Raw genomic sequence first — 26,879 nt, 5'->3', positions numbered from 1 at the left:
TGGCAGCAATGAGGTCATAAACTTCAGATTTATACGTTTCCTTGAGCAAGGAGTCATAGGATGGACAGATGTTAGTGCACCAGTATCTTAGGATACAGACTTTTGCTGTTGCCAGTGCCATGGTATGCCATCTGTATTGTTGATTGGTGATATCCGGGCATTGGGTAGAGTCATGAAGAAGAATCATGTAAATTGTGACGGGTCCTCTAAAAGGACCCGTTTGTGCAATCATATTGGTGAAAGATGTCCAATAGTGGGTTAATGCAGGGCATTCCCACAGGAAATGAACAATGTCTCAGTCCAGGGGCCCAAACGCCTTATATCTTGCTTTTGGAAGTAGTAACGATTGCTGTAGTCGGAAGGGTATTCAATGCCATTGATGAAGTATTTTAAAATAGTTTAATTTTAGTCTGGCTTTCCTGATATGGCCCTCATGTGTGGACTATAGCTTTGCCAATCCTCATCTGAATATTGTATACATGGCCTGTTTGACCACAGGATTTCAAGGAGGGACCCCTGGTGTAAAGTATTGATAGTCTGGCTGTATTTGATAGAGAACAGACACCACCCCTTTGTGTATAACCAATTTCTTCAAGTGGTCCAGGACTGAAGATGGGATGGGAGGAGCTAGTCCTTTTCACAACCAATGTTGTATTTTCTGGTAGTCCCAGAAATATTGCTAAGGTAGGTTAAATTGGGCCTGTCCTTCAGTAAATGATTCACATGTTTGGTCTATAAGCAAGCCAGCTATAGAAAAGACACCATTAGTGCTTGGGGCATTCCATAAGGGATCTTTACCGTCTATAAGCATGAATTTCTTACACCCCTCCTTCCTCTTTCTCTCCCTCCAACTTCCCTGACCAACCTTTGCCTTCAAGACCTGCCCGCCCCTCCAAGTCTTACCTAAACCTCCCTCCCCACTCAGCCTACCCTTTTCACACACCCATCCCCCCTTCTCAAATGCCTTTATTGTGACTACCCATACGACTCTCTGACTGTGACGATATCAACCAGAGCTACTCTGAATACTACCTCATTGTAACCCTGTATCATGTTACATATTTATCTACGTATAGCTGTCTTTTATCCCCTAACTTTCCCCCCTTGCCTCTCCCCATTCCCATACCCCCCCTTTTGATATCCCCTCCCTCTCTCTCTAGTCTTATTCTCTTGTGAATATAATTTGTTTGTTATTTATTTAAACTGCTTTTTAGGTTTTGCCTGGCGAAAGCTGCGCTCTGCGCAGCTTTTTCGCGCAGGCGAAAACCTAATGAGTACTGTAGTGTGGGTTTGGGTCGGCCCTCGTCATTCATTGGCTGGCTCCATAAATGGAGCCTAGCCATTGGACGAGGGGCCTGTCCGTCAATGCCGGACCAGATTCGGGGGCGTTCCCGAGATTCTTTGGCTTTTGTCGACGTCACGCGACGTCAGCCGAAAGCCGGGAACGCCCCCGGATCTGTTCTGGCATTGCCGGCACCCGCCTTCCTGCTCCGGTGTCTCCCGCCGTCCGTGTCCTCTCCCGCCCCCCTCCCCCTTGATGAACAGCCGGCATTGCCGGCACCCGCCTTCCTGCTGTAAGGGTGAGCCGAGGTGCATTTAATAAAATTACTGTTTTCGGCGCTACAGTCACCGTTGCATGATGAACAGCCGGCATTGCCGGCACCCGCCTTCCTGCTGTAAGGGTGGGCCCACGTCGGCATTTCCTGGTCTCTCGCGCATGTTTGCTGGTCGGCGGCTGCCTCACAACACGTTCCTTGTTTTTTTAAATATATTTATAATATTTATCCCGCCAGCGGGGACGTCCCCCGAGCCTGCGCGAGTTTACAAAGTACATGTGCAGTTTTGCCGGAACCCGCCTTCCTGCTCCGGTGTCTCCCGCCGTCCGTGTCCTCTCCCGCCCCCCTCCCCCCATCCCTCTTGATGAACAGCCGGCATTGCCGGCACCCACCTTCCTGCTGTAAGGGTGAGCCGAGGTGCATTTAATAAAATTACTGTAAGGGTGAGCCGAGGTGCATTTAATAAAAATACTGTTTTCGGCGCTACAGTCACCGTTGCATGATGAACAGCCGGCATTGCCGGCACCCGCCTTCCTGCTGTAAGGGTGAGCCGAGGTACACTTAATAAAATTACTGTTTTCGGCGCTACAGTCACCGTTACAATGAGCGATCTTTCACTCACGCTGTATTCTGGGCCCACGTAGGCATTTCCTGGTCTCTCGCACATGTTTGCTGGTTGGCGTATGCCTCACAACACGTTCCATGTCGATCCGCTCTCCCCGCCTCCCTCTCCCCTCCCACTGCAGATCCCCGCCTCCCGAGCCGCAGCTGATCCCGATCCGCTCTCCCCGCCTCCCTCTCCCCTCCCACTGCAGATCCCCGCCTCCCTCTCCCCTCCCACAGCAGATCCCCGCCTCCCGAGCCGCAGCCGGTCCCGATGCCGTTGTAACACGGCCTCCACTCTGCCCCTCCCCTCCTACAGCAGATCCCTGCCTCCCTCTCCAGGTGAGTGTCTACTTTATTTGGGAAACACCACAGTGAGTGCTGTTTTATTTTTCTTGCGCCGTTCCCGCTGTCCGTTTGCGCCCCCCCCCATCCGTCCGTGTACCGCCAGCGCTATGCTGCAACTTCCCACTTCCCACTTCGTACGTGTTCCACGAGGCGTTTTGTCTTGGAAGTAGCAGCTGCTTTTTTCTTTTCAGATAAAAAGTGTGCAAGGTGACAGGCACATCAGAGGCTGCACAAGGGATAAGTGAAACGTGTACACGAAGGATTTGGAAAATGAACACTGTTTCTGGGCAGAAAAAGAGAAACTTTGTATTACAGCCCTTTGATGTCCGAAAAAGAAGAAATGATTTGACTTTAGACGTTAGGGAGGCTGCCTGAGGTACAGGGCGGCTGAGTGGCAGATGGCATTTCACCGAAATTACCTTTTGTCCTTGCCACGTGCCAGGAGGCACCTTACTTTATTTGTGTGAACACGTGCACACTTGGACTGCTATAGACACGTCGTTTTTCAATCAGATTTTTATTTTATTTTAAAAGGAACATGACCATTTATTTTTTGCTATGTTCCATCCTGGTGGGGTCCTAATGTCATACTTTTTATCCCATCTACGCTAATAGCATGAATATGACGTTTGGGAAATTGCAGAGTGTAGTTTATAGTTTTAGATTAAAATAGCTTCCCCTGTGTCCAGAACATGCACTGTGCGCTGTTGTACCAAAACTCCGAAAATGGGATATTCTATTAAAAGATCTCCAGTGTATGTTTGTTGTTGCCCTTTGTTTTGGTTTTCGCTTGATAAATGCGGAACTACATGTGGCAAAAAACAAACGGATAGCTAAGATGAGGTCGGTTAATAGGCAAGAAGTCAGGATAACAAAAGTGCGAAGTTGAGCCCCCCCCCCCGCATAGCGCCCCACACACGAGGATCTCACGCCTCACTGCTGGATATGTCACCTTTTTATTCTATGAACACTGTTCCTGCCCCAACCCACCCTTCCCGTGTCTTGGGGTTGTATCTGTACCAATACATCAGAGTCAATGTCAAATCATAAAGTGCAATGTCAGCGTAAGCGATTAATTGAAATCTTCGTACTACGTTTCCAGTGCACACTGTTAGTCAGGACCGAGGAGTATTGTGAGAGTTTCCGTAGTGGTAGAGCTTTATACGGTGCAGATTAGATGTGCATTGTAGGAGTGCTGGTGGATGACTCACTGCTGCTCGGATACAAGTGTGTACTGCGTGTAGGTGCATTGTGAGATCTATGCGTGTGTTAGCACAAGGAAACCAAAGACTGATGCATGTAATCCTAGTGGCATTTAATCTCTCACTGGGAGATCAGTTCCAGCATAGTGCCAAAGGGAGAAAGATGCTGAGGGATGCGTCTAGAAAAGAGACTTGTGAGCAAATTGAGTAAATGGAATGTGATTTGAATGCCTCTTTCAATTTTCACTCATTCCGGTCATGCTCTGACCCTGAATGTAAAACCACTTGCAGAATAGTTGTGAAATATATTTCCCTGCTGTTTAGGGACATTATCCATCTTTATTCCAAATGAAGGTAAGTTCTGCTGTGAAGGTTTTGTTCTTATACAGATCAACAAGAGAGAGAGGACTAGATAAGCTAGCCTGTATCCCCAGTTTATATATGTAAATCAATAAAGGCTAGCTAGTTTAAGGGGAGTATTAAGGAGACTCTGGTACGTCAGCAGTGACAATATGTGGGAAAAACACTGTTTTTCTTTGAAAGCCCTCACCCACCGACCTAGTCGGTGGCATGCTTCATCATCGGGCCCACCACAGTGGCACCGAATGTGCCCCGGGTGTGCTTCAACGCCAGGTGACTGCGGAGCTGGTATGTTGCTGAGTGTGCAGTGAAGGGGTGTGAAGGTGAGTAATTAAAATGCTATACAGGAGGTCCCAGCACCCGAGGGTATTAGCAATATTTAATGAACTGGGCCTCTGTTAGCAGGTTAAAAGGCAATAGGACGTTTTAAGGGAGAGTTACAATGACCTCCAGCGTCCAGTGTGGTCTACATGTTTCAGCCAGTGCCTTTATTATAAGCTGGCTTTCCTCAGGACCAAAGAAGGGTGAAAAGTGCAAATAATAAAAAACTATATTAAGTGAGTGTTGTTGTTTTCTCTATGTGTCGCGCACGCTAAGGCGCTATAACTGTTAGAGGGGGATTCCCTCAAGCTTTTCTACACAGAACACATAGGACAAAGACAAGACGTACAAGGAAGAGTCATATTAGGTTTACATTGAGTAAAAGACCACTTTTAGCCGACTTGTAAGGTGGTGTCCGACCTATATGCGGCTAAGGTGAGCTCATTGGGGACTCCATAGAGCTTGTGAGGGTATATTCAACCGTTAGTGAGGGGTGGTGGGCTAAAAACGAAATCACAAGGTGAGGTACAGGGAAGTAATAGTACTAAGTCCTCACTCTGTTATTTCAGTGTAAAAAGCCTCATGGGTCGCCTGGCAGAGAAAGAGACCCTGTAGGGATAAAAATGAGACATACAAGGCTTTCTAACCTGTAGGGAGAGAAAGTTCTTACCCCATTGGCTGGATTTAGAGGGTTACTCACGAGTAGTTCGGTCTGGTTCCTCCTAGGACCTATTCATCCATCCGCGGCGCCCGAAATGCACTGACTGGGCCGCAATGCTTGTCTTTTTATGCTCTAATCGTAATCTGTTTCACCTGGTTAGAGTAGACAGAGAAGGCGGTATGCGCGTAAAACGCCCTATCATGCTGCGACCAACTGCACATGTGCAGGGGAGCAGCGCGTGGGCTCGCGCATGCGCGGAAGGCTGGGCGCGTCGATGCGCATGCGCAAGAAAGCGGGGCTAGTGCGCATGCGCGTGGCATCGCCGGGTGAGCGCTACAAGCGCTGGGAAGTATGCGTAGCCTGTGTGAGAACAGGTGTGCATAGCGCTGGATGTGCGCTGGCCTGAGCGTTTGTAATTGGCAAAGTATTAAGCTCTGGCACAAGTAAATAAACACAAGCGCTGGGCAAAGTGAACAACCTGTGGGTTTAACAGGTGTGTGTAGCGCTGGTTATGCGCTACCTAGAGGGACAATGTGAATGAAATAATGGGCCACTATGTAGAGAATGGGTAATGCCCATCAGACTTAGGGAATACTAAGTAGAGGGTGGGGGATCACTAGTTGGAGAGAAGGGGTCAGGGTGGACGCTCATGCAGGGGGACAGGGGCACAAGTGTCTCACATGAAGTACTAGGTGCTACTGGGTAGGACCGGGGAGGTAATTACTGGTTCACAGCCCAAGCTGTATGGGCGGGCATGATATGGTTATACTGTTAGGCTGTTCCATGGAATGGCATCGTTCAGGCCATGGATGTGTGTGGCTAGGCGGTAAATCCAGCGTTGCTCTTTTTGTAGAAGGAATCTTTCGTCTTTAGCATTGTCAAATTTCTCAATGACAGTCCAGGAGAAATCATTTGGTGTGTGGTTGTGGGTCAGGAAGTGATCTGTAAGTTTACTTATATTTTTCCCACATCTTATTGTACTCCTGTGTTCGGTCATTCTTGTGCGTACCTTACGTGTGGTCATGCCAATGTATCTCAGGCCGCATCTGCACGTTATCAGGTAGACAAGGTTGGTGGAGTTGCAGTTAGTGAAATTTCGTTGTGTCCAGGTTTTGCCCGGTTCCAGATTGAGGGTTTTGGACGGAGATGTTAGGTGGCATACGCTGCAGTTGTTGCAGGGTTGGTGTCCGATGATCTTGGGCAGGCCCCATGCGTTAACAATTGTGTTGTCTCTGTTCTGGTTGGTGGTGCGTGGCCTGGTGTTGACTAACTGGTCTCTTAGGTTGGTCGATCTTTTGTAAGCAATGCGTGGTTGTTCCCATTGTCTTGTGCCAGAGTTGATAATTTTCCAGTGCCGTTGTATAATGTTGGAAACTTGATTCGATGCTGTGTTGTACGTAGTTACACAGGTGAGGACTGGTTCTTCCTCAAGTTTGTCGTAATTTTCCAGGAGGGCTTCTCGATTTTGATTTCTTGCTCTTTTGCGGGTTTGGTTTATTATCCTGGTGGGGTAACCACGGTCTCTCAGTTTGTGAACTAGGTCATTGGACTGTTGTTTATAATCCTGGATATTACTGCAATTGCGCCTAATGCGTAAAAACTGCCCGTAGGGCAAGTTTTCCCTCAGGTGTCGAGGGTGAAAACTGTCAAACCTAAGCAGTGAGTTTCTTGCTGTGGGTTTGTAGTAGGTGGTGGTGGTTAGCTTCCCATTGTCAGGTTTAATGTTCAGGTCCAGGAAGGGTAGTTCAGTGGTACTGCTGGTACATGTGAAGCGTAAGTAGGGGTCCAATTGGTTGACCCAGAGCATGAAGCTGTCCAGTGATTCTTGGTCTCCTTTCCATATTAAGAGTATATCGTCGATATACCGACGCCACATCCGTATGTTGGCAGAGAAGGGGTTAGTGGGTTGTTGTATGTGGGTGTCTTCAAAGTGGGCCACGTACAATCCTGCCACACTAGGGGCAAAAACACTGCCCATGGACGTTCCATTCGTCTGTAAGTAGTGCGTGCCTTCATATTCAAAATAGTTCTCTTTGAGAGCCAGAGCCGCGCAGTCTAAGATGAAGCTACGGGGGGTGTTGTACTCCCAGGGGTTTGTCATTAGGACATCATGTAACACTTGGAGTGTAGCGTCCTGTGGTAGGCTAGTATATAGGCTTTCTATGTCTAGTCCTGCCATGAGTTCTGTGGTGGGGTCAAAGTCAATATCTTGAATCACACTGAGGAGATGTTTGGTGTCTTTGATGTAAGAGGGGGTCTTTTGGACAAGTGGGTTTAGGAAAAAATCACAGAACCGTGATAAGGGCTCTAGAAGTGACTTGATCCCAGATACGATGGGTCTCCCGGGCGGTGGAGAGATACCTTTATGTATCTTGGGGACCGTGTAGAAGTAAGGGGTCTTTATTTCTTTGGGACAAAGGTAGTCCGCCTCTTGTTTAGAGATGTGTTCGTTGTCTTTTGCGTTGGTGACCAGTTGGTTAATGGTGACTTGGAGTTGTTCAGTCGGGTCTCTGGTGAGGCGTTTGTAGTTTCTTGTGTCACTGAGGAGCCTCTTACATTCGAGGTCGTAGTCAGTCTTGTTCATCAAGACTATTCCTCCCCCTTTATCTGCAGGTTTGATCACCAGTGTGGGATCATTTTGTAGGCGTTGGATGGTACTTCTATCTTTGCTGGATAGGTTGTTGAAGGTGTCCTTTTGTTGTAGATTTTGTATATCGGTGTAGACAGCCTGTTCGAACGTCAGGATTTCGACCGGGATGCTACCCGGTGGGGGGGTGAAGGAAGACTTCATTCTCAAGCCTGTCTCGTTTGGTGTGCTGGTTGTCTCCGACATGATGTTGTCCTTTTTCTCAAAGAAAGCTTTAAGTTTAAGTTTCCGGAAAAACTCGGCAAGCTCGACGTGTAATTTGAACATGTCTAGCCTGGGAGTGGGGACAAATGAAAGGCCTTTGTTGAGTACTTCCATTTCTTCTGTTGTTAACTGGGTATCAGATAAGTTGAACACCAGTGGGTGTTGCGGTGCTACTTGCTGGTTCCCGGTTGTTCCCTGGTTTTGTTTCTTGTGTTGGCGCTCACAGGTTCTTCCTCTGGGGTCCATTGGACATGACCCGTGTTCCGTCTCTTGCCCCGGCCTCTTCTGCCCTGGGATAAAAAAGGATACCGGGGGTTTTGGTTCCCTTGGAAGAACGGCATGTTGCCTTGGGGATACATGTGAGGGTATCCAAAGTAAGGAGGTGGGAAGTGGCCTAGGAGGGGCGGTGGTGGCCCGTAATTTTGGTTTTGGGGGCCTTGCCATGGTTGTTGCCAATGTTGTCCCCTTCTTCCTCTTCCTCTTGATGTGTTGGATCCTGTGCTAGAGTTGCTAGAGGTGCTTGAGACAGAGCTGTTGTCTGAATTTTCAAAAGTTTTTTTGGGGGGGATGTAGTCGTCCTCCGAGTACGGGTAAGTTTTAGAATAGCTGAATCTCTTCAGGTCTTTCTCGAATTTCTTAATTTTGGTCTGGGTTAGGTAGTCTTTATATTCCGCTATTTCGCGGTTTTGGTCCTCGAGTTTTTTCTTAAAGCCCGTGATGGTGGTTTTGAAATGGGACTCTGTTGCTTGGATTTCTATCATGATGGCATCTGATAGGCGTTTGGCAGTTTTGATGATTAAGACTAGCCAGTCCCTAGTGCAGTGCCAGGCGATCTGGGCCCAGTCTTTACGAAATGCTGCGTCATCCAGGAAGATCCTGGGGGCATTGGTGACTAGAAGGCCGGTAGGAGCTGTATTGGTTCGTAAGTATTGTGCCAGGATGACCCCATGCAGAACAGTCCGGATCCTGTTCCTCTTTTTCTCCGTAAGTGAATCCCAGTCCGTGGTTTGTGCTACGGTGGCCGGGATGTTGAAGTCTGCCAGGAGTGAGGGGTCAGCTAGAATTTCGCTGATATCCTCAGCAGTGTAAGTAAGGCCCATATTTTCGGCCATGTTGAAGGGAAGGAAGCTCTCACAGCTGCGCGCTGCTTAGTAGTATACAGATCAACAAGAGAGAGAGGACTAGATAAGCTAGCCTGTATCCCCAGTTTATATATGTAAATCAATAAAGGCTAGCTAGTTTAAGGGGAGTATTAAGGAGACTCTGGTACGTCAGCAGTGACAATATGTGGGAAAAACACTGTTTTTCTTTGAAAGCCCTCACCCACCGACCTAGTCGGTGGCATGCTTCATCATCGGGCCCACCACAGTGGCACCGAATGTGCCCCGGGTGTGCTTCAACGCCAGGTGACTGCGGAGCTGGTATGTTGCTGAGTGTGCAGTGAAGGGGTGTGAAGGTGAGTAATTAAAATGCTATACAGGAGGTCCCAGCACCCGAGGGTATTAGCAATATTTAATGAACTGGGCCTCTGTTAGCAGGTTAAAAGGCAATAGGACGTTTTAAGGGAGAGTTACAATGACCTCCAGCGTCCAGTGTGGTCTACATGTTTCAGCCAGTGCCTTTATTATAAGCTGGCTTTCCTCAGGACCAAAGAAGGGTGAAAAGTGCAAATAATAAAAAACTATATTAAGTGAGTGTTGTTGTTTTCTCTATGTGTCGCGCACGCTAAGGCGCTATAACTGTTAGAGGGGGATTCCCTCAAGCTTTTCTACACAGAACACATAGGACAAAGACAAGACGTACAAGGAAGAGTCATATTAGGTTTACATTGAGTAAAAGACCACTTTTAGCCGACTTGTAAGGTGGTGTCCGACCTATATGCGGCTAAGGTGAGCTCATTGGGGACTCCATAGAGCTTGTGAGGGTATATTCAACCGTTAGTGAGGGGTGGTGGGCTAAAAACGAAATCACAAGGTGAGGTACAGGGAAGTAATAGTACTAAGTCCTCACTCTGTTATTTCAGTGTAAAAAGCCTCATGGGTCGCCTGGCAGAGAAAGAGACCCTGTAGGGATAAAAATGAGACATACAAGGCTTTCTAACCTGTAGGGAGAGAAAGTTCTTACCCCATTGGCTGGATTTAGAGGGTTACTCACGAGTAGTTCGGTCTGGTTCCTCCTAGGACCTATTCATCCATCCGCGGCGCCCGAAATGCACTGACTGGGCCGCAATGCTTGTCTTTTTATGCTCTAATCGTAATCTGTTTCACCTGGTTAGAGTAGACAGAGAAGGCGGTATGCGCGTAAAACGCCCTATCATGCTGCGACCAACTGCACATGTGCAGGGGAGCAGCGCGTGGGCTCGCGCATGCGCGGAAGGCTGGGCGCGTCGATGCGCATGCGCAAGAAAGCGGGGCTAGTGCGCATGCGCGTGGCATCGCCGGGTGAGCGCTACAAGCGCTGGGAAGTATGCGTAGCCTGTGTGAGAACAGGTGTGCATAGCGCTGGATGTGCGCTGGCCTGAGCGTTTGTAATTGGCAAAGTATTAAGCTCTGGCACAAGTAAATAAACACAAGCGCTGGGCAAAGTGAACAACCTGTGGGTTTAACAGGTGTGTGTAGCGCTGGTTATGCGCTACCTAGAGGGACAATGTGAATGAAATAATGGGCCACTATGTAGAGAATGGGTAATGCCCATCAGACTTAGGGAATACTAAGTAGAGGGTGGGGGATCACTAGTTGGAGAGAAGGGGTCAGGGTGGACGCTCATGCAGGGGGACAGGGGCACAAGTGTCTCACATGAAGTACTAGGTGCTACTGGGTAGGACCGGGGAGGTAATTACTGGTTCACAGCCCAAGCTGTATGGGCGGGCATGATATGGTTATACTGTTAGGCTGTTCCATGGAATGGCATCGTTCAGGCCATGGATGTGTGTGGCTAGGCGGTAAATCCAGCGTTGCTCTTTTTGTAGAAGGAATCTTTCGTCTTTAGCATTGTCAAATTTCTCAATGACAGTCCAGGAGAAATCATTTGGTGTGTGGTTGTGGGTCAGGAAGTGATCTGTAAGTTTACTTATATTTTTCCCACATCTTATTGTACTCCTGTGTTCGGTCATTCTTGTGCGTACCTTACGTGTGGTCATGCCAATGTATCTCAGGCCGCATCTGCACGTTATCAGGTAGACAAGGTTGGTGGAGTTGCAGTTAGTGAAATTTCGTTGTGTCCAGGTTTTGCCCGGTTCCAGATTGAGGGTTTTGGACGGAGATGTTAGGTGGCATACGCTGCAGTTGTTGCAGGGTTGGTGTCCGATGATCTTGGGCAGGCCCCATGCGTTAACAATTGTGTTGTCTCTGTTCTGGTTGGTGGTGCGTGGCCTGGTGTTGACTAACTGGTCTCTTAGGTTGGTCGATCTTTTGTAAGCAATGCGTGGTTGTTCCCATTGTCTTGTGCCAGAGTTGATAATTTTCCAGTGCCGTTGTATAATGTTGGAAACTTGATTCGATGCTGTGTTGTACGTAGTTACACAGGTGAGGACTGGTTCTTCCTCAAGTTTGTCGTAATTTTCCAGGAGGGCTTCTCGATTTTGATTTCTTGCTCTTTTGCGGGTTTGGTTTATTATCCTGGTGGGGTAACCACGGTCTCTCAGTTTGTGAACTAGGTCATTGGACTGTTGTTTATAATCCTGGATATTACTGCAATTGCGCCTAATGCGTAAAAACTGCCCGTAGGGCAAGTTTTCCCTCAGGTGTCGAGGGTGAAAACTGTCAAACCTAAGCAGTGAGTTTCTTGCTGTGGGTTTGTAGTAGGTGGTGGTGGTTAGCTTCCCATTGTCAGGTTTAATGTTCAGGTCCAGGAAGGGTAGTTCAGTGGTACTGCTGGTACATGTGAAGCGTAAGTAGGGGTCCAATTGGTTGACCCAGAGCATGAAGCTGTCCAGTGATTCTTGGTCTCCTTTCCATATTAAGAGTATATCGTCGATATACCGACGCCACATCCGTATGTTGGCAGAGAAGGGGTTAGTGGGTTGTTGTATGTGGGTGTCTTCAAAGTGGGCCACGTACAATCCTGCCACACTAGGGGCAAAAACACTGCCCATGGACGTTCCATTCGTCTGTAAGTAGTGCGTGCCTTCATATTCAAAATAGTTCTCTTTGAGAGCCAGAGCCGCGCAGTCTAAGATGAAGCTACGGGGGGTGTTGTACTCCCAGGGGTTTGTCATTAGGACATCATGTAACACTTGGAGTGTAGCGTCCTGTGGTAGGCTAGTATATAGGCTTTCTATGTCTAGTCCTGCCATGAGTTCTGTGGTGGGGTCAAAGTCAATATCTTGAATCACACTGAGGAGATGTTTGGTGTCTTTGATGTAAGAGGGGGTCTTTTGGACAAGTGGGTTTAGGAAAAAATCACAGAACCGTGATAAGGGCTCTAGAAGTGACTTGATCCCAGATACGATGGGTCTCCCGGGCGGTGGAGAGATACCTTTATGTATCTTGGGGACCGTGTAGAAGTAAGGGGTCTTTATTTCTTTGGGACAAAGGTAGTCCGCCTCTTGTTTAGAGATGTGTTCGTTGTCTTTTGCGTTGGTGACCAGTTGGTTAATGGTGACTTGGAGTTGTTCAGTCGGGTCTCTGGTGAGGCGTTTGTAGTTTCTTGTGTCACTGAGGAGCCTCTTACATTCGAGGTCGTAGTCAGTCTTGTTCATCAAGACTATTCCTCCCCCTTTATCTGCAGGTTTGATCACCAGTGTGGGATCATTTTGTAGGCGTTGGATGGTACTTCTATCTTTGCTGGATAGGTTGTTGAAGGTGTCCTTTTGTTGTAGATTTTGTATATCGGTGTAGACAGCCTGTTCGAACGTCAGGATTTCGACCGGGATGCTACCCGGTGGGGGGGTGAAGGAAGACTTCATTCTCAAGCCTGTCTCGTTTGGTGTGCTGGTTGTCTCCGACATGATGTTGTCCTTTTTCTCAAAGAAAGCTTTAAGTTTAAGTTTCCGGAAAAACTCGGCAAGCTCGACGTGTAATTTGAACATGTCTAGCCTGGGAGTGGGGACAAATGAAAGGCCTTTGTTGAGTACTTCCATTTCTTCTGTTGTTAACTGGGTATCAGATAAGTTGAACACCAGTGGGTGTTGCGGTGCTACTTGCTGGTTCCCGGTTGTTCCCTGGTTTTGTTTCTTGTGTTGGCGCTCACAGGTTCTTCCTCTGGGGTCCATTGGACATGACCCGTGTTCCGTCTCTTGCCCCGGCCTCTTCTGCCCTGGGATAAAAAAGGATACCGGGGGTTTTGGTTCCCTTGGAAGAACGGCATGTTGCCTTGGGGATACATGTGAGGGTATCCAAAGTAAGGAGGTGGGAAGTGGCCTAGGAGGGGCGGTGGTGGCCCGTAATTTTGGTTTTGGGGGCCTTGCCATGGTTGTTGCCAATGTTGTCCCCTTCTTCCTCTTCCTCTTGATGTGTTGGATCCTGTGCTAGAGTTGCTAGAGGTGCTTGAGACAGAGCTGTTGTCTGAATTTTCAAAAGTTTTTTTGGGGGGGATGTAGTCGTCCTCCGAGTACGGGTAAGTTTTAGAATAGCTGAATCTCTTCAGGTCTTTCTCGAATTTCTTAATTTTGGTCTGGGTTAGGTAGTCTTTATATTCCGCTATTTCGCGGTTTTGGTCCTCGAGTTTTTTCTTAAAGCCCGTGATGGTGGTTTTGAAATGGGACTCTGTTGCTTGGATTTCTATCATGATGGCATCTGATAGGCGTTTGGCAGTTTTGATGATTAAGACTAGCCAGTCCCTAGTGCAGTGCCAGGCGATCTGGGCCCAGTCTTTACGAAATGCTGCGTCATCCAGGAAGATCCTGGGGGCATTGGTGACTAGAAGGCCGGTAGGAGCTGTATTGGTTCGTAAGTATTGTGCCAGGATGACCCCATGCAGAACAGTCCGGATCCTGTTCCTCTTTTTCTCCGTAAGTGAATCCCAGTCCGTGGTTTGTGCTACGGTGGCCGGGATGTTGAAGTCTGCCAGGAGTGAGGGGTCAGCTAGAATTTCGCTGATATCCTCAGCAGTGTAAGTAAGGCCCATATTTTCGGCCATGTTGAAGGGAAGGAAGCTCTCACAGCTGCGCGCTGCTTAGTAGTATACAGATCAACAAGAGAGAGAGGACTAGATAAGCTAGCCTGTATCCCCAGTTTATATATGTAAATCAATAAAGGCTAGCTAGTTTAAGGGGAGTATTAAGGAGACTCTGGTACGTCAGCAGTGACAATATGTGGGAAAAACACTGTTTTTCTTTGAAAGCCCTCACCCACCGACCTAGTCGGTGGCATGCTTCATCATCGGGCCCACCACAGTGGCACCGAATGTGCCCCGGGTGTGCTTCAACGCCAGGTGACTGCGGAGCTGGTATGTTGCTGAGTGTGCAGTGAAGGGGTGTGAAGGTGAGTAATTAAAATGCTATACAGGAGGTCCCAGCACCCGAGGGTATTAGCAATATTTAATGAACTGGGCCTCTGTTAGCAGGTTAAAAGGCAATAGGACGTTTTAAGGGAGAGTTACAATGACCTCCAGCGTCCAGTGTGGTCTACATGTTTCAGCCAGTGCCTTTATTATAAGCTGGCTTTCCTCAGGACCAAAGAAGGGTGAAAAGTGCAAATAATAAAAAACTATATTAAGTGAGTGTTGTTGTTTTCTCTATGTGTCGCGCACGCTAAGGCGCTATAACTGTTAGAGGGGGATTCCCTCAAGCTTTTCTACACAGAACACATAGGACAAAGACAAGACGTACAAGGAAGAGTCATATTAGGTTTACATTGAGTAAAAGACCACTTTTAGCCGACTTGTAAGGTGGTGTCCGACCTATATGCGGCTAAGGTGAGCTCATTGGGGACTCCATAGAGCTTGTGAGGGTATATTCAACCGTTAGTGAGGGGTGGTGGGCTAAAAACGAAATCACAAGGTGAGGTACAGGGAAGTAATAGTACTAAGTCCTCACTCTGTTATTTCAGTGTAAAAAGCCTCATGGGTCGCCTGGCAGAGAAAGAGACCCTGTAGGGATAAAAATGAGACATACAAGGCTTTCTAACCTGTAGGGAGAGAAAGTTCTTACCCCATTGGCTGGATTTAGAGGGTTACTCACGAGTAGTTCGGTCTGGTTCCTCCTAGGACCTATTCATCCATCCGCGGCGCCCGAAATGCACTGACTGGGCCGCAATGCTTGTCTTTTTATGCTCTAATCGTAATCTGTTTCACCTGGTTAGAGTAGACAGAGAAGGCGGTATGCGCGTAAAACGCCCTATCATGCTGCGACCAACTGCACATGTGCAGGGGAGCAGCGCGTGGGCTCGCGCATGCGCGGAAGGCTGGGCGCGTCGATGCGCATGCGCAAGAAAGCGGGGCTAGTGCGCATGCGCGTGGCATCGCCGGGTGAGCGCTACAAGCGCTGGGAAGTATGCGTAGCCTGTGTGAGAACAGGTGTGCATAGCGCTGGATGTGCGCTGGCCTGAGCGTTTGTAATTGGCAAAGTATTAAGCTCTGGCACAAGTAAATAAACACAAGCGCTGGGCAAAGTGAACAACCTGTGGGTTTAACAGGTGTGTGTAGCGCTGGTTATGCGCTACCTAGAGGGACAATGTGAATGAAATAATGGGCCACTATGTAGAGAATGGGTAATGCCCATCAGACTTAGGGAATACTAAGTAGAGGGTGGGGGATCACTAGTTGGAGAGAAGGGGTCAGGGTGGACGCTCATGCAGGGGGACAGGGGCACAAGTGTCTCACATGAAGTACTAGGTGCTACTGGGTAGGACCGGGGAGGTAATTACTGGTTCACAGCCCAAGCTGTATGGGCGGGCATGATATGGTTATACTGTTAGGCTGTTCCATGGAATGGCATCGTTCAGGCCATGGATGTGTGTGGCTAGGCGGTAAATCCAGCGTTGCTCTTTTTGTAGAAGGAATCTTTCGTCTTTAGCATTGTCAAATTTCTCAATGACAGTCCAGGAGAAATCATTTGGTGTGTGGTTGTGGGTCAGGAAGTGATCTGTAAGTTTACTTATATTTTTCCCACATCTTATTGTACTCCTGTGTTCGGTCATTCTTGTGCGTACCTTACGTGTGGTCATGCCAATGTATCTCAGGCCGCATCTGCACGTTATCAGGTAGACAAGGTTGGTGGAGTTGCAGTTAGTGAAATTTCGTTGTGTCCAGGTTTTGCCCGGTTCCAGATTGAGGGTTTTGGACGGAGATGTTAGGTGGCATACGCTGCAGTTGTTGCAGGGTTGGTGTCCGATGATCTTGGGCAGGCCCCATGCGTTAACAATTGTGTTGTCTCTGTTCTGGTTGGTGGTGCGTGGCCTGGTGTTGACTAACTGGTCTCTTAGGTTGGTCGATCTTTTGTAAGCAATGCGTGGTTGTTCCCATTGTCTTGTGCCAGAGTTGATAATTTTCCAGTGCCGTTGTATAATGTTGGAAACTTGATTCGATGCTGTGTTGTACGTAGTTACACAGGTGAGGACTGGTTCTTCCTCAAGTTTGTCGTAATTTTCCAGGAGGGCTTCTCGATTTTGATTTCTTGCTCTTTTGCGGGTTTGGTTTATTATCCTGGTGGGGTAACCACGGTCTCTCAGTTTGTGAACTAGGTCATTGGACTGTTGTTTATAATCCTGGATATTACTGCAATTGCGCCTAATGCGTAAAAACTGCCCGTAGGGCAAGTTTTCCCTCAGGTGTCGAGGGTGAAAACTGTCAAACCTAAGCAGTGAGTTTCTTGCTGTGGGTTTGTAGTAGGTGGTGGTGGTTAGCTTCCCATTGTCAGGTTTAATGTTCAGGTCCAGGAAGGGTAGTTCAGTGGTACTGCTGGTACATGTGAAGCGTAAGTAGGGGTCCAATTGGTTGAGACCAAGGTTTTGTTCTTGCCAATGCTGCATCCGTGATACACCAGCTTCAGGATAAGTAGGCTAAGCGAAAGCCTTGAAATTGATATTGTATCATTGCATCGAAAGACTGGTATCCTGTGGAGTAGTGTGTTTGAGCCAGGAGCATAGGATGAACAATTCTGGGGACAAGGGTCACTAACTAGCGCGGGGCCTTTAGTTATGTTCACTGTGGATCTGAGCGAGATTTCCACTGTTGTTTCGGCACTCAGTAAGGTTGGTGGGAATGTACTAACTGCAGAGCTTTAACCTGTCGCTGCAGTAAAATGTTATACATGGCTTTTAGTTGATGGTGCTTTCTTTGGTTTAGTGAGTGAATAATCTGTTGACATACAAGCGAAGATTGTCATCTAAGGGCCACTAGGTGCAAATCCTAGGAGCCAAAGATACAGCATACACTTGCCAGCCATCTTCTTTTGTGTAGACCTTATTGTGTGTGCTCTTGGTGTTATGTGAATCAAGTAGAAACTTTGAGCTTTCATCTGCCTCAGTTGCGATCATAAACAGTAGAGGTATCACGTGTGCACTGATTGAGCTCTGCTTAGGATCCCTGTACTAGTTCCCACTTCCAGAGTAGCACTTGTCTTAAAATGTAGACTGATTTGTGTTTATGTGGTTGCGTGCATTGTCTGTGTTTACGGCACTTTTGGAAAATATCATTTCTTTCACTGGGCCAAGTGATTATAATGATGCATTGGCACAAAGCTGTCTTGGATCCTAATTTTGAAATGAGAACTAGGATTCAGATGGGTCAGGCTGACAGAGCTCATAGTAGATCCATTGCTGGAGTCAATGAAGGAGTGTTGTGCTGGCTTGTATTGTAAAGCAGAGTCAGGTTGCATTAGTAGCTAGGGAGTCAGAACTGGGAAACCGTGTGCTTAGATATTGGACCATAAGTCAGCAATGCACAGAGGAAAAATGTATTTTGTTTAGTGATGACAGTTGTTTTTATTCATTCTCTTTACTAGATCCTTATTTCTCAGTGTCATGTGCCAGTCCTGTTGCCTGCTTTTGCCTCCGTGTGCCCCTGTTGCCTGCCTGTACCTCAGTTTTCGTGCCCCTGTTGCCTGCTTGTGCCTCACTTTTCGTGCCCCTCTTGCCTGCTTGTGCATCCGTTTTCATGCCCCTGTTGCCTGCTTGTGCCTCTGTGTGCCCCTGTTGCCTGCTTGTGCCTCCGTGTGCCCCTGTTGCCTGCTTGTGCCTCCGTGTGCCCCTGTTGCCTGCTTGTGCCTCGGTGTGCCCCTGTTGCCTGCTTGTGCCTCCGTGTGCCCCTGTTGCCTGCTTGTGCCTCCGTTTTCGTGCCCCTGTTGCCTGCTTGTGCCTCCGTGTGCCCCTGTTGCCTGCTTGTGCCTCCGTGTGCCCCTGTTGCCTGCTTGTGCCTCCGTTTTCGTGCCCCTGTTGCCTGCTTGTGTCTCCGTTTTCGTGCCCCTGTTGCCTGCTTGTGCCTCCCTGTGCCCCTGTTGCCTGCTTGTGCCTCCGTGTGCCCCTGTTGCCTGCTTGTGCCTCCGTGTGCCCCTGTTGCCTGCTTGTGCTGTGTGGGTGTGTGTGGAGGGCTCTGTGTAGCTGTGTGTGTGGGAAGCTTTGTGTGGCTGTGTGTGTGGGAAGCTTTGTGTGGCTGTGTGTGTGGGGGCTGTGTGGGTGTGTGTGGGGGGCTCTGTGTGGGTGTGTGTGTGGGGGGCTCTGTGTGTGTTTGTGTGTGTCATTTGCGAGAGATAAAGCTAGTGGCATTGTAAATGGCAATGCCATTTATTTATGTTAAAAAAACATAAATAAAAATAATGTCAAGAGCAATGCCAATAACTCTAACTTTAACAAAGGCAAAACCATTGCATTGTAAATGCTTGTTATCTTTCTGTATTGGTTTCTGAATACTACTTCATTGTAAATTTCCTATACTGCTATGAAAACTCATGTAAAGCGCTCTGATACCCCCGGGTCCAGCAAGCGCTATACAAAACATGTTAAATAAATAAATAAATAAATAAATAAATAAAAATAAATACTTTCAGGAGTGTATGGGCTTTTCTCCAGGCATAGGTCATGGTGGCAAAGACCGAATGGGAAGAGAGGATGCAGTCAGGGACACCAGTATAGAGCATTCTGGATTCACTTATATTATGCATCCAATCAGGGCCGTTTCCATTGCAACTAATTTCTGGGTATTTAGGGAGGTATGTAGGATCTAACAGAGGTGCATGAGTTCTGATGCCTGCCAGTAATTTGTGATGCTAGGGAATCTCATGCCACTTTTTACAGTTGATTAAATTTGGCAAGTTTCAACTTGGCTTTTGCCCAGATTATCATAGTAAGGTTGTGAGTGAGTCTTCATTGGCCAACATCAGTTGGATAGGTGAGCGGAGAAGGATCATTAAAAAGTGGTAGTTATGTCTAGGTAACACATTCATTTTGATCATTTGGGTCTTGTCCCATAGGGAGAGACTTGCAGGGCCCAAGAGTGAAGGTTCGCTTACATGTTCACGTGTAATGATGTTGGTCAGTTCCGGGGAGATCAGAAAACCCAAATATTTCAAGGTGACAGGGGTTTGTGAAAACGTGATGCCTTCTAAGAACAGTGGTGGTCATGTGAAGAGTCAAATGCATGGCTTCACATTTATACCAGTTCACTTTGTATCCCGATAAGCTTGAGAAGCTGGTGATCAATTCCATCATGGCATCCAGCAAGAAGGTCTGGTTGAGGAGAGTGACTGGGATGTCATCATGGTTTAATGATATTTTATTAATCCCTCCTGTGGTAAGTATTCTTTGTGAGTTTAAAATGGTGAGCACCATGGGATCCAGGGCGAGGATAACCTACAGGGGAGAGAGGGGATAGCCTATTCTTGTACCCCTATGAATAGTGAAGGGTGTAAAGATGTAGCCGTGAAAATCCACCCTCACCTTTGGGTGACTGTAAAGTTTATGGACCAAATCTAATTTTGATGGGCCTATGCCTCCCTGTTGTAGTATGTGGAACATACAGTCCCAATCAACTCTGTTGAACGCTTTTTCAGAATTAAGTGTGATTAGTCATTTTTCCTCTTTGTCACTGCACACCTGCAGGAAATGTGGAAGAGGGCTCAGAGATGCGACATGGAAGAGCAGTGGGGAACAAATTCCAATTGATATCATATTACTAAAATGAGAATAGCTTGCTATAGTCGTTTTGCCAGTAGTTTGCCCAAGAGTTTGGTTTTGGCATTAAGAAGAAAAGTTGGTCTGTAGCTTGCACAGTACAATGGGTCCTTGCCAGGTTTGGGGATAACAGTAATTATTGCAATGTTGGCCTATGTTAGCAGGCTGGGTGGGGTGTGTTCTCAAAAAGAACATACAAACCATGGGCACTAGAATGTCCTTTTGCATATTTTGTGCCAGGGGACTTGTTGTATGGTAGGACCCCAATAATCTCAGTGATTTTGTCATCAGTAAGGCGGCCTCAATGTGTAAGTGTTGCAGTGGTGTAAATCTAGGGGGCACATTTTGCATCAGGAAAACAACTATGTCAACGAGTGTACTCATGATGTTTGAATGCATCAGGTCGAGTAGTATGCTCCAAAGGTCACCAGAATATCTAGTGGCTGTGTGCAGTGTGTGCCATCTGCATGGAGGTTGGCAGGTATAGTGTGGGATGCCTCTTGTTGGCACGCCTATAGGGCTAGAAGTTGCCGAGTTCTCCCCACCTCTTTGTAACACTGCTTACGATGGAAAAGGCTAGTTTATGCTCTAGTAATATAAAGTGAGCTACGACTTTTATTAGCCTGCAGCAAGGCTTCCAGTCTTGAGCGTATGGCTGACTTGTTCCAGTCTGCATTGCATCTGGAGTGCCTTGCATTTCCTCGGGTGGCGGCCTACATTATGTCATACCTGACTGTTGCTTTCTTGGCTGCCCAATGGTCACTCCAGTAAGCAAGGGACCCATGTGGTAATGCCAGAAACCGGTCCTAGAAAGCTTGGCCATGTCTGAACTGGGGTGGCTGAGTGGGCTAAAGAACGGTGCTGGATTAAACCCAGATCTGTTGACTGGGTGTGAGTGTTTGATTGGTTCGGATGCTCCACACATCACCACCCCCTTTTGTACCGCTTTGTTTGCCATAAGTTGGCAGGGTATGCTCAGACGTGAGTCCCTTGATCACTTTGCCACTGGATTCAAGCAAGCCTGGCTGAAGACGGCTGTAATGCCTTAAACCGGTCCTAGGAAGCTTGTTTCCGGTCCAGAGAAGGCATGGCTTGGCAGTTCGGGCTGGACTGTTCCCATGAGGCAGAGGGTCAGACTGATTTGCATATGGCCATCTTTGAACTGGGGTGGCAGAGTGGGCTAAAGAACGGTGATGGATTAAACCCAGATCTGTTGACTGGGTGTGAGTGTTTGATTGTTTCAGATGCTCCGTCCATCACCACCCCCTTTTGAACCGCTTTATTTGTAGTTTGAGTTCTGGCAGGTATTGAATAACATCACATAAGATAATAGGATATCAAGATTTGCCAAAGGTGGTCTGTCTTCTATGTCTACAATGAGATCCCAACAGGGCATATAAAGTGAATAATTTGCACCAACGAATCCAAAGGTGATGAGAAATTAGATTTTTCTATATTTGATTTGGAATTTCACCTAAAATTCACTCCTAACTTGAAACCATTTGTTACCCATGAGCATAGCATTTGCATGGAAAACACAACACCAAACCGAAGAAGGGTTCTGCTAACTGTACAAACGTTTGAAGAGGGCAGAAACACTAAATCGTATTCATATTCTCATAAAAGCAACATGTTGAAAATCAACATGTGTTATTAGCTGTAGTCAACTCAAGCAATAGCAAATAGTCAGTGATCGGTGACTCAAAGGTTTGAATGCAAGCATATGAATGCTAGGTGGTGGACACACATTTTGCATATTGAGTACTTGGATTAACCTTGTCGGGGAATCGCAGTGGCTTGGTGAGCATTTAGGTTGAACTAAATGTGAATTGTCTTCATTGCTCCCAAAAGGATAATTATAAAAGCGGACACTGTGGAGTGCCACCGATGGAAAAGAAGGTTGGGGTTGAACTCACTGAGACATTCACTAAAGCAGGTGTAATGGACCCATCGACACATGCAGAGCAGGTTTTATCACTGTATGATGTTAATTTTCAGATGAAGAGAGTGAGAGTGACAGTGTGCCAGTCACCTCATGCTCAAAGGTAGGACTGCAGGAGATAATTACACATGTGACATGACATGCACAATCACCAAATGAATGGAAGAGAATTGACAGAGGGGTTTAAGGAGAAGATAGAATGAATGAGTTGGCATATTGTTTCGGGGAACGGATAAAGAGAGAAAATGAAACTGTTACACAAAAACATTAGGTTTGAGTTGTTGAAAAATTGAGAAGAAGGAGTAAAGAACAAAACAAATTTAGAGTGAGATAGTCATGAAGGTAATTGCTGTTGTTCGTGGTGAGAAGCGTTGGCCCTGCCGGGTGCACGATCCACATGCCACTGCTGCGGCGCTAGTATCATTCCCTCCACCCCACATATATTTTTCTTGAAAGATGAGAACTGTGTGGAAATTCAATCCTTATGAGGTAGACCGCCTGCACAAAGAATACACCTGTGGACTACAACCCTCAAGAAGAAGCTGTGCCTTAAGTAACCGCTGCCTGTGAAACCTTGCTTTCTGTCCTGTTCAGAAAAGAGCTGGTGGTATTAGAGCCCAGCACACCCCAGCAGCAGTCTCACTGTCCCCGCTTCAGCTGACAGAGCAGTAGCCTTTTGACACTACTGCTCTATTATGGCTCCACCACTGAGGTTCCATAATGAGCTAGAGAGCCAGTATCCTTTGAGGGTGATGGAGCGCACATTTGGAACTCGTTCACTCCATGTTTAGATAACTGGTGCTGTGGAATGTACTGCATTTCATAGATAGCTGTTTACAAAACAAGGGGCCTAGTCACATTGTTTTATACTGGGCAATGGTACCATTCTCTTTCCTTTTCTCTTTGCCCAGCACTTCCATTCCCTTTACCCCTTCATCTGTTTAAAATAAGAATGATACAATTTTGAAGAATAGAGAGAGCATTCTCTGCCTTCAGCTATAATTTATTTGAGTAGATTTTTAGTTAAAGGGGAAAAGCTCAAATCTAAAGTTATACGTTTTGCACTCACATTGTTGTGTACTGCCTCCACTGGAGGTGGTTTTGTGAAGACCAACCTTAACCATCAGCATAGAGAGATTAGACATAAATGAGTAAATAACAACAATACATTTACACAACTTAGGGAGATAGCGTTCTGTACCTAGTTGCAGTCATGTGATGGAGTCAGATGCATTGATCATGGGACACTAATAGTCCCCCTCCATACCAGCCCACTCCCATCACTTGGTCATTATATCTTTGCCTGTGACCTAGTAGAGCACTCTGCTGCTTTTTGACAAGGTTCCTGCTCTATAAGTACCATAGACACTTACATTGCTCATGACAGATCATCTCATAAAGTTTGAGAGAGTGAACTGCATAGTTTCTGTTGCCTCAATACCTTCACTCCTGCTATACAGATCCCCATTCAAACCCCAGTGCAGTGCATTGTATTTCCCCACAGTTGAGGGCATGCATCTGTTGTGCAACTACAACTGCCTTTTCTGAATTTCACACTTTGATATTTTAACCCAACATTTCACAACCCTAGTTGCCATCTTTAATTGCACAATTGAAACCACTTTTAAGAATGAAAAACCGAGAGTTTTTAAAAAAGGTCATACAGTCAATGTCACAATAAAGTCTTGGTATAGATTTCATTTTTGGAACATGACAGAGCAATTAGCGTAAATCATTTATTAGAGTGTTCAAATGTTATTGCATTTTGCCAGAACATCCCCTAAACATAGTTTTATTTTGCTGACTCTTTCAAAGACCCTACCTTGGAATAAACACCTTTCGACTCCTAGCTAATAAGAAAGGACCCATGAGCCACATGGAAAAAATGAAGGAATACATTTTGTGACAATAAAACCAAAATCTAATTCTGTGTTACACCCTAATCACCTTTGTGTTCGCTTTTTCCCCCAGAAGGTATGGGTAAGCCTACATTTTTGCCTTGATTAACCTTATTTTCAAGTTGGCTGATCTACACAATGTGGATACATTGATTATACATTACCTGGGGCAGATTCAGCAGGCTGTACATTCAAAAGCATGACTCCTATAATAAGGAGCAGAGCCAGACCATAGAACACCTTCTGAGCCATGGTTTAGTGAGTCTCCTCAATTTAGTCTGTCAGATTCTGGATGTGGATTGCTCTTCAATACTTTAATGCCACTTTTATATCCTCAGATCTGTTTGTTTAAAGGTTGGATATTCTTGCAAACGAATAGTCTCTGTCAATTAAGCCACATACTATGGTAGTAAAACTAGTCAGCTGTTGTATGGTTCATTGCCAAACAGGATGATGTATTTTACTATGGTTGCCAATTGATTCCACTGGCACTCAATTTTATGGCACCATGAATCTTGATCCTGATTAACTGCTTATTGGCAGGTTATTTATGCTGTGTAAACTGTGCAAGACAGTTGCAGCCCTCTTTAAACAACACTAGTGGGATGTCTGGCTTTGCTGCGAGTGAGACAGCGAGACAGAATATTGAGATTATATGATTGTGAATGTAGTGAGTCAGGGCTCTATGTGGGTTGGGTGCTCAGCAAAACTGACTTTAAAATGGTGCCAACAAGGCCCTATCTTTCTGATCTTTAATTTTACAAGCAAACACAATGATTTCTTTCTTAACAATGAGTAAATCAAACCTTGAAGCAACCAATTCAATGAAGCATTCACTTTTAGTTTCGCACATTTTACTTCACGTTGAATTGTATAAATGTACCAATTTCCTAAGAGCGTTTTCTTCACCTAAGTGCTGTGTTTCTGTATTTTTGTTTTTCATGGGATATATTAAAAGCCTGTACTGCAAACTGAGTTGGTTCTGGTAGTCGGGTGATTTCAGAAAGTGGATGGGTGTCCATGATAGTGTGACAGAGAGTTGAGGATAAATGCAGTGGGCCCGATTCACAGAACTAACTTAAGACAAAATCCTAAACTTACTACTTTTGGTATTCACAGAAGTTAGGATTTTGTCTTAAGTTTGTCTTAAAACAGACTTAAGACATACTTAAGTTAGGATTTTGTCTTAAGTCTGTCTTAAGTCTGTTTTAAGACAAAATCCTAACTTCTGTGAATACCAAAAGTAGTAAGTTTAGGATTTTGTCTTAAGTTAGTTCTGTGAATCGGGCCCATAGTGAGGTTCTGAGACTGCCATTATTTGGGCCATACTTTTTTAGGTCTCTTCAAGACATTTTGGGTACAGTTAGTAGGCTTGGAGCTTCCCCTTAATTAACATTGGTGGGCCCAAAGCCCCTCCCAGTTGCTTGCTTCCTGCTGGTCAGTTCTGCAGTCCTCACTTCCCTCTTCTCGCAATGTGACCCTCCCCTGGAGCATGGCCCAAGTACTTGTGTCCTTGCACTGCTCACACTTTTGGGGCTGTTTTTTACTTTTTGTTAAACCACTCTATAGAGTGTATCTTTCCTAGCTGACTTTTTTGTTTGTTTTTTGTGTTAGGCTTTCCAGCTTGACTTTGTTTCTCCCGTAAGTATGCATTATCTGTAAACAGGCCTTTAAATATTGTTCTTATCTTGTCTCATTTGCTGCACATCCAAAGACAGAGGTCAAATAAGACAGAGGGTTTGTACTCTGAGAGAACTCATTGTTTACTTTTCTTCTGCTGACTTCAACACAAGAGAAGGCATGTGTCAATCTTCCTATTGAGTTCCTATGCAAGAGAAAAGGCTGTATGATGGTATCTTTTCTAGCACACAACTGTGCTGATATTTTAGAATACATCAGAATGAGAACAATAGAAATTTAGTACTTTTTTGTAATTCTGAAGGGTGGTGAAACAAATGTTTCAATACATTATCATTTGTGTGCAGCAAAACCATATGTGTGTGCAAATGTAATGCCCATTTTAAATTTTCAATTGAAGATGTGCTGTCTGTAATGGAAGTGAACTATCACACCATACATAGTCCACACTACGTTTCTCTACTTTACACTACTCTCTATCAAAATCTACAGCACTTCACTCTATAACACTCTGCTCCACTCTAAGCCCTTCCATTCTGTGCCATGCCACGCCACTCCATTCCATGACACTCCACTGTACGGCACTCTACGACAGGGCTCGTTACTTCACTCTACACCACTCCACTTTACACCCCTTCACTCTTCGACTCCATTCTGTCCCACTCAACTTCACTGTACCCCAACTCAATTTACCTCAGTCCACTTCACTACAGTCTACCCCACTCCACTGCAATCTACCATTCCTATCTAGCATACTCTCATCCACCCAATCTACTCCAATCCACTCAATCTACTTCACTCCACTGTTCTCCACTTCACCCTAATCTACCCCACCCCACTCTTTTACACTCCAGTCTACCAGACTCTTCTCCACTCCAGTGTATCCCACTTTTCTCCTGTTTAGTCTATCATACTCTACTCCACTCAAATCTACCTAGTTTATACCGCTTCAATCTACCTACTCCATTTTATGCCAATCCCTCACTCCACTCTACCCTACTCCAGTCCACCCAAATGACCACACTCCATTCTACTCTACTCCAATCTACCTAATCTACCCAATGTACTCCACTCCAATCTAGCTCATGCAACTCTACTCCACTCTCCCCAACATACCATGCTCCACTCTACTCCAATCTGCCTCACTCTACTTCAATGTACACCACTTCAATCTACCACACTACACTTCAATCTAATCCACTCCACCCCAATGTTCCCAACTCCAATCTAGCCCAATCTACTCCTCTACAATCTACTTCACTTCAATCTACCGTACTTCACCCCACTCCATTCCACACCACTCCAACCTACTCTACACCACACCAAACCACCCCACTCCAATCTACCCCTGTCTACCCCACTCCACTGCATTCTGTTCTACCCTACTAATCTGCCCAATCTACCCTACTCCAAATACCCCTCTTCACTTCAATCTCAAACCTCCAAATACCC

At 46.3% G+C, this 26,879-nt stretch overlaps 1 long non-coding RNA gene across 5 annotated transcripts in view; it reads right to left on the bottom strand.

Annotated features, from left to right (window-relative positions):
- The window catches only part of LOC147698912 (uncharacterized), a 776,736-nt gene extending 752,654 nt beyond the window's left edge, over positions 1-24,082 (bottom strand). For all 5 annotated transcript variants that reach the window (XR_015299386.1, XR_015299384.1, XR_015299382.1 and 2 more), the window contains exon 1: positions 23,954-24,082. This is a non-coding gene — a long non-coding RNA (uncharacterized LOC147698912). The remainder of the gene's footprint in view (positions 1-23,953) is intronic.
- Between the last annotated feature and the right edge of the window lie 2,797 nt (positions 24,083-26,879).

The sequence above is a fragment of the Lissotriton vulgaris genome, chromosome 8, assembly GCF_964263255.1.
Source record: "Lissotriton vulgaris chromosome 8, aLisVul1.2, whole genome shotgun sequence".
NCBI classification, from domain to species: domain Eukaryota; kingdom Metazoa; phylum Chordata; class Amphibia; order Caudata; family Salamandridae; genus Lissotriton; species Lissotriton vulgaris.
The sequence above is the reverse complement of the archived record's forward strand: the minus strand, read 5'-3'. Positions and strand labels throughout refer to the sequence as shown.